At 37.0% G+C, this 8,638-nt stretch overlaps 1 pseudogene; it reads right to left on the reverse strand.

The window, feature by feature from the left end:
- Positions 1–1,687: 1,687 nt before the first annotated feature.
- LOC100251461 (probable disease resistance protein At5g66900) lies at positions 1,688–7,066 on the reverse strand (annotated as a pseudogene).
- Positions 7,067–8,638: the final 1,572 nt, after the last annotated feature.

The raw sequence follows: 8,638 nt of genomic DNA on the forward strand, positions 1-8,638 counted from the left end.
TTGGTACACCACTTTAATTGTTCCTTCAATTGTTTAACATGACCACAAGATGGTTTGGCATAGGTATTGGCTAAGGTTTGCCATGCATCAAGGGAAGTGGTGGTGCAGGCAATAAGCGGTTGTAGTGAAATAGAGATAGCACCAAGGAGAGTGCTAAAGCTGAGACAATCTTGACGCTTCCAGGTTGTGTATGCCGGATTAGGGATGCAACACCAGTGACGGTGACGATGGGTGGTGGTGGAGTATGAGTGTCATCAATGAAGTGATGAAGATCATAACCTTCAAGAAGAGATTGGATTTGAAGGCTCCATGTGAGATAATTGGTGGATAACAATTTGGTGATATTGGAGAGATTAATTGTAAGGAGGGAATGTTGAGGATCTTGGGAGTTTTGGATGGTGATAGGATCGTTGGTGGAAGAGAAGAATGCACCGAAAGCCATTTAGAAGGAAAAAAAAAATACGCCCAAAAAGATTAGGCTCTTGATACCATGTTGAAGTAGAGAGAGAATTATTGTGAAACAATGACTTGACTTTTCCATTGATTAAGAAAGAATATATATACACAAAACCTAAAACACAAAAATAGGAAACAAACCTAGAATTAGGGAATTACAACAAAAATAGGAAACAATCCTAGAATTAGCCTAAAACACAAAAATAGGAAACAATCCTAGAATTAGGGAATTACAATAGAAAATAGGAAGTTACAACTAATTACAAGAATTTGAAAATAGAAAGAAAATCTATTGTAATCAATTCTCTAATATCGGCTATGTCCTTATGAACAGAATTGAGAATCTAAGAAATTACCATGTTGTTGAAGCGAATCCACGTACCAAAAAGAAGATCATTAGATTCAGGGCAAGGGATACTCCCATCAATAAAACTGATTTTATTCTTGGTAGTGAGTGCCATAACCATGGCTCTACTCCAAGTAATATAGTTAGCACCAGTGAGATGATGGGAAACGAGAACAATACCAGGATGATCTGAATTGTGGAGGAAATAAGGATTGGTTGAATCTTCCATAGATGGCAATGAGTTAGGGACACTGGTGGTAGCCTGAGTGATAGTGCTTCCTCGAGTCATCAATGATGAAAGAAGACAAAACAGAGTATGGCGAGCAAGAGCAAAAGAATGCTCTATATCGTTCTCATTCATTATTTGAAATATGTGTAGGAAAGCTCTAGATATAGGAGGTTGGAAACAAAGAATGCTATAACTAATCTGAAACTAATCTGTAGCTAACCTATAACTAATTCCAGCTCATCCTCTTACAATTGTTTAACAAACTAACAGAATCTTATTCCTCACAGTTAAGAGAATCTTAATACTATTTTTCATATTGGAGTTGTCAAATTCAATTTTGCTAATGACAACCGGTTAACTATATTTAAGAGCTGTTATCAAAAACTATTTTGAAAATATTCCCCAAAGGACTTGAACCATATTAAATGCTCAAAAAGATCAAACAGAATCTCTTTTGGTTTCTACAAAGCTGTTACACAAATGTGCACTCAAAGACCTGATGTACAACATTGCTTCCCTTATTTGTCCACACCACTTTGTACCGGAAAAAAAATAAAAAGTAAAAAAAAAAAAAAAAAATCTGCTTCATTGTCTGCTAGGGCACATGGCTTTTTTAACCGGAAAACAAATTGGCAATAAAACTTAATGACATATCAGAGGCATTTCAGCATTCCTGTGAAGAGAAGTTTGCTCAGGAACCAGAATTTCAAACAAGCCAATCTAAGTCAGTTGTCTCGTCAATCATCAAATTGGTGAAATTGTGATCTTCCCACAGATGGGCCTTTTCTGTGTCACAGATTACTTTCAACTGCTTGATACGCATGATTGACGGTGGCAACTCTCTCAATCTTGAGCACCTTTTCATGTAGAGCTTTCTCAATCTGCACAACTCACCCATTTGTTTTGGCAGTTCCCTCATTCGAAAACAACCACTTATATCAAGAAAAGTCAAGTTGTGGAGGCTTGCAATTGAGTCTGGCAATCCCACTAGTTTTGTGTAGGCATGAAGCCTCAGCACCTCCAGATTTCCCAGCCTCCCCATCCCTTCTGGCAGTGTAGATGGCTTATGGCAGTTGGAGATGCTGAGCTTCCTTAGCTGTACTAAATCACAGAGCCACTCAGGTAACCCCACCAAGTCATTGTAGGAATCAATATTTATTTCCTTAAGATTAAGCAACATAACAGGCATCTGGATGGCACTGTAGTTAAAAGCCTGATTGATCTTACACATAACCAAGGTTATTTTCTCCAAATTCTTTAACTCTACCGTGGTGTTGCAGAGGGTTGGGATTGGAACCCGCTCTAACCTGATTCTCTTTAAACTGGATAAAGAACCAAGGACTGAAAAATTAGTCAGCTCAGGAATGGAGAACCATAACTTGTTAATACCAAGACCTTCAACTTATCCATTCGCTTCATGAACTCTGGTAGTGTGTAGTTGCTTTCCCTTGTCTGAAAGTTGAGCATCAGGACCTCCACTTCAGGCGCTTGCATATCGCACCAGCTTGAGGAGAACATTTCGTCTACACAAGTACCCTATAACATGTGAGGGGATAGGGAGAATAAATAATATATAGCAAATTGGTAGGTGCATTCTACGAGAAAGCAAACCTGTGGAGATAGACAGAAGGCGAGCCTTGATGCAGGGTTGTTTTTCTTCTGTCCACCAATCAAGGAGCTTGTATCCACTTAAGTCCAAGATTAGTCTTTTCCTCTCTTCCATGGGCTCCTGGCTGCTCTGACGAATGGCTAGTTCTCTCAGAAGATCATGTTGCAAGACAAAGGCGTCGTCATAGCAGCCTTCAACCTCTGTTGCGCCTTTCCTGAGGAGCGGGCAGAAATTGCTCAGGGAAAGGTTGTGATAGAATTTGTGAATAGTGTATCAAGTTCAACTATTAAACATTCAAAGAAGCTATAAGGGTGTCATTAACTGTAATAAAATTTTGATTAATCTAGAAGACTAAATATTATAGAATCAGTGTAGGATATGAATAGTAAAAATTGTAGTGAATAGTGAACAAACCAATATATAAGAAGACAAATGAGAAAAAGGTAGTCACCCCCATACCTTGTGACTACCAGCTTAACCAGATTCTGTAAGGAGAGTTTAATAAGTCTAGAACTAGCATGCACGCCATTTTTATCGAGTTTGTACAATTCTGCCCACATATCTATAAGAGCCGTGACTGGTATTTTTTTATCCTCAGGAAATGAGCCCAGGTCCATAAAGCACTCCTTCAGCTTATCATTCAAGGAAGCTAAGCTACTTTGGAGGCAATCAAGAAGACCTTCCCCAGATTCCAAAACGGATTGACCTTCCGACCATTCCAGCAGCGTGCTGTCCCAGATCCTTTGATCGGGTATCTTACCGAATGATCGGCCTACAACTTGGAGGGCCAGAGGGAATCCACCGCATCTTTTCACAATCTGCAAATTCAACTCCACCAAATAAATCAGTTATACCTTGAAAGTAAAAGAAGTAGTTTTTAACCTTCACTCAAATGATTGAGAAATCACCTCATTCACAAGATCTTCATCAAAATCTTCATCCAGCGTGAAATCCCCATCTGTGGGGAATGCTGAGTGCCGAAACAATTTCATGGCTTCTTCACCATGCAACAAGTCCAGTTTGTAGGCACAGCCAAAGCCTGGAAATTTGTATCTTGATGTAACCAGAATCCTGCATTCCGGTATTTTAAACTCAAACTTCTAAAGAGGGAATTCAGGTTCAACCCTAATATCAGGGCCACCCCAAACATCATAGAGGACCAACAGTACAGGAGCTTCTGCTTGTTTTTTTAGCAGTTGTTGTAATGACCGGGTATTTTATGACACGTTAGCATTTTTAGTTTGAAAAGTCTTATTTTGTGTGATGGTTGAAAAGTCAAAAAGAAAAGTGTTTGGAGAACACATGTCAATTTAAGATCGGTGAATTTCATTTTATTGTGTCGGTCAATTAGATGAGTTGAAATTTTATGTCATATCAGCTTTAGGGTAGAAAATTTCTTAAGATTTTAGAAATTGAAAACTTCCGGAAACGAAAAACGAAAAAAAAAAAAGAATTAATTAAGAAAAAATTAAATTAAATTGATGAATGATAAAATTGAGAAAATTAGTTTTGGATTGGGGTTAGTAAATAAATTTGTTTGTTAAAAAAAATGAATTGCAAATCAAATAAAACAAATAGAATAAACAAAAGAAAAGTAAAATAAAAGAAATGAAATGAAAATATTCAATGGGCTATTAAACTTGGGCCATGTAAAGGTAGTATGGATTGTTAAAATGAAATAAAATGGAATTAGGCCTTTGGTTTTGGGCTTAAGTGGCCGGTGAAATTTTTGTAAAAAAAAAACGGTTGGTCACTCGCCGGATCTTTGACCGGCCGTTTGGACAGCCAAACGACCTCCGCTTCAGCCCAAATTCGGAGGAAGTGCTCTATTCGACTAGAGGAACAAGTCTACGGTGGCTGATTTCATTTTTAACGGTCAACTTCTAATGTTTGTGGTAGGGGAAAACTAACCCTAAAACTCAAATTTAATGTATTTTTCATTGGAAAAAAATTTATAAATCTGATAATTATGAGTTAAGTAGATAATTTTGATGTTGTGTGAATTTTCTGGAATGATTTGGGATTTTTCTGGATTTTTTTGTAATTTCCGGAATTCTTTGTAATTGATAATTGATCGTTTTAGGTTGTTAAAAATTATTAGAAATATAGGAAAATTCCGGAATTAGGGCAAGAATTCAAATCTAGTGATTTATGAATTTTTGAAAATTGATTGGAATATTTACGGTAATTTTATTGTGGAAAATTAGTTATTTTCAAATATTGGGAATTATTAAAATTATTGAAAAATTATGAAATTGCGATATAAATTCAAGTATATTGATGTGTGAATTTCTGAAAATTTGTTGGTGTATTTTTGGAAATTTTAAGGTGAAAATTTTATTTTATTGGGTTATTGAGAATGTTGGAATTATTGGAATTATTGGAATTGTAGAAGTTATTGAGGAATTTTGGAGTTTGTGGCATTCACTTGCATCATGGTTGTATGAAAAGAAAAAAAATTTGTGAAAAGTGTATGAAATGGAAAAAAATAAAATAGGGATGAAAAGTGAAAGCCCGTGTGAGACGAATTAAGAAGGGAGAGAGATCCTTAGGGTGAAAGACCCAAAAGTTTACCTCGGGAAGACTCTGAATGGAGAGTATATTTGGGTGCGGACGCGTATCCTTCGGTGAAAGCCCTAGAACGATAATGCATTGTATGACTGTGTGTCACACATTCATATGCATTCATTTAATGATTGGATGTTGTGGGATTGAGTATAATGTTATATGTTAAATTGTGTGACTTGATTTATATTGGTAAACTGTTGTGTTTGGGTTATTGAAATATAGTAATCCCCCATTAACCCTTTGGGTGTTAGGCACCCTACTGAGCAATGTGGAAATGCTCACCCCTTCCTTTTTATATCTTTTTAGATGCAGATATCATTCCTGAGGATCCACAAGTGGGACAGGGAGGACTTCAGGATGCCCTTGGAGCGGTTTAGTGGAATGTGTTTTTTTTTTTTTTATTGTGTTGGTGGTATTGAGACCTTGTAATAAGTGAATTATGGATAATGTAATAAGACCTTAATTTGATTAAGGGAATTTTTATGAAATTTTATTTTGGAATGCAATGATGTTTATTAAATCTTGATGTGTTTGAATAAGGTTTGAAATATTGTTAGTTGGTCAGAACCTAGTGGGACTTATATGTGAAAAAAAATAAAATAAAATAAAATTTCAAAGTGTTTTAGTTGACTGCCAACGTGGAATAAGAGAAACCCTTAGGGTCAAACCTTTGACTTGGGGTCACGAGCCAAATTTTGGGTCGCCCGAAATTTGGGTCGTGACAGTTGTTCCAACTGGATGATCGCATCTTAATCAGTTTGAAACTCTGGCACCCGACTATGATTATTTTCAAATAGTTTCCGTACCATGAGTTTGATGTTGGGCACCTTAGATACGATGACAAAGAAGATGTTGTCCTTAAATTTTCCTATTCAATCAACATGTAAGAAGGTAACTAATCAAAATTGAGCACGATATTTTACCAATTATTTTTTTCAAGCTGTGGTAAGTATCAAAAATCCAAAAACCAAGGTTCAAGTACCTTTTCTTTCTGGAGGAGGACCCTCCCCCAAATTAGGGACAGAGGAAAAAGACATGATTGGATACCTTTAACATCCGGGTCTTGGCAGAGTTTTTGAACAAGCGTGGTCTTCCCACATCCTCTAAGAGTCGACACCACAACCACAGATTCTTTAAACAGCAGCTCTTTCACTTCTCTCAGGGGCACATCCAGTCCCACCGTAAAATCAGGGGGTTTACGGGCATAGCAACCTCCCGAACCCAAAAATCCAATTTGACCAGACACCTCACCAGTTCCAGATTTCAATTGAGATTGACGAAGGGCCAAACTCTCCATGTTGGCCGTAAATTGTTCCAGCGGCATACCGAACTAGAAGAAGAGAAGAAGCGACTTGTAAAAGGCATTAAACTTACCTTCGTATTTCCATTTATTGATCAGCCAATGGGCCCTAGAGTATTTTTGAATAAGCTTCTCGCCTTCTTCATACAGTTGTATTAGCTGCTTCTTGCTCTCCTACTTTGGACGATCCCTCTTTCTGATCTGATGAACGATCGGCTTTATGAGTTTCAGAATGTATCTGACTTGTTTTAAGATCTTATCGAACGAAGCTGCCTTCTTTCCTACATCGAAAATGGGTTTTATCAATTCTCCAATGACTTCTCCCAGAACGGCTTCTCCAACAATTTCCCTATCGAGAATTCGACTCAGCAGAAATGGGGTTTTAGCTCTCCAAAAAACAAGACACCCTCAACCAGAAAGATTCAAAATCAAAATTTTCTTTCCTTTTCCTAGGTTTGATGGGCACGCAAACAGATCTAGAGATGGTCAGTTATATATTCTCAGCTGTAACTAAAGGCACCGGTTTAAGATGCAGAGGAAGCTTCTACTTACATTCATCGTCGTCAAAGACTTAAAGACCAAGTAATGCGACTCCGACAGAGGAAGCTTCTACCTACATTCGTAGTGGGAGACTGAAAGTCAATCCAATTCCAGTATTTAAACAATATTTATGTTGAGATATTAGGAATGCTTTCCGAATATCATTCTTTCCTTATATTATTTAGTGTTGAGATATTAGGAATGTTTAAATATTAGGAAAGTTGAAATATTAAGAATATTGAGATATTAGGAATATTGAGATATTAGGAAAGTTGAGATATTAGAATATTAGTTGTTATTTTCTTATATCATTCTTTCCTTGTATTATTCCTTCCCATTCTTAGAATGGTGATTACCCTCTATATATACTCTGTACATGAACAAATGAAAGTATGAATGGAAAAAACTACCATTTATCAATTTGAAGATGGTATTAGAGCCATGGAACTGAAATCCTGGATATTTTGTCGCTATGGTAGTCCGACAGCGATCATCCATCCTAAGACAAGCCCTAATATTGATAAGTCAACCTTCAAATGCACTCACTGCAATAAGATTGATCCCACCAATCTGGATATCCCACAATTTCAAAGCAATGACTCTTAGTATGACCAGGAAAACAATGAGGAACCGAGGGTTTGAACCATGGACCTTTAGATCATGTTTAGGCTATCAACACTTTGTTATTAATGATAATAATCGTGATCAACGCAAGAAGGATTCCAAGAAAACCTCGATTGCACCTATTGCCGAAATAAAAACAGAGGTTAATGTTGCTGAGAAAGCCTCTACATTGGTAGCCGCTATAGATCATGGTGGTAAGTTTTTAAACACTTTTACACCTGTTATTAATAGTGCATGGATAATTGATTCTGGTGCTACAGATCATATGACTTTTGATTCTAGACAGGTTTCACCCCTTAGACCTTCCTCACAAAAAATTGTTTCCACAACCAATGATAACACAACCTCAGTCATTGGGGAAGGATCCTTAACTCTTACTGATACTTTGAATTTGGATTCTGTTTTAGTTGTTCCATCTTTAGATTACAATCTTTTGTCAATTTCTCAAGTCACCGCAACCTTATCTTGTATTGTCATTTTTTGGCCTGAATTTTATGTGATTAAGGACATCCAAACAAGAAAGACGATTGGTTGTGGTATTAAGCGGGGAAAACTCTATTACTTGGACTTGCAGTCCAAGGATTCAAATAAGTTGCAACAAGCCTTGATGGCAGATGGATCTGAGGGGGAGAAGAAAAAGTCTGAAATTTGGTCGTGGCATCAACGTCTGGGACATGCTTCCTTTGGTTATTTAAAAAAATTGTTTCCTAGTTTGTTTGCAAAGAGTGATATTTCTGGTTTCCGTTGTGATATTTGTGAATTGGCTAAAAGCCATCGTGTTTCGTTTCCGTTAATTTTGAACAAAAGTCCGTTTCCTTTTATGGTTATACATTCTGATGTTTGGGGCCCATCCAAAGTCCCAACTTTGAGTGGCTCACGTTGGTTTGTTACTTTTATTGATGATTGTACCAAAATGACATGGTTATGCTTGATGAAGACCAAAGATGAAGTGAACTTGTTGTTTCA

The sequence above is a fragment of the Vitis vinifera genome, chromosome 10 (assembly GCF_030704535.1).
Source record: "Vitis vinifera cultivar Pinot Noir 40024 chromosome 10, ASM3070453v1".
Classification (NCBI taxonomy): Eukaryota; Viridiplantae; Streptophyta; class Magnoliopsida; order Vitales; family Vitaceae; genus Vitis; species Vitis vinifera.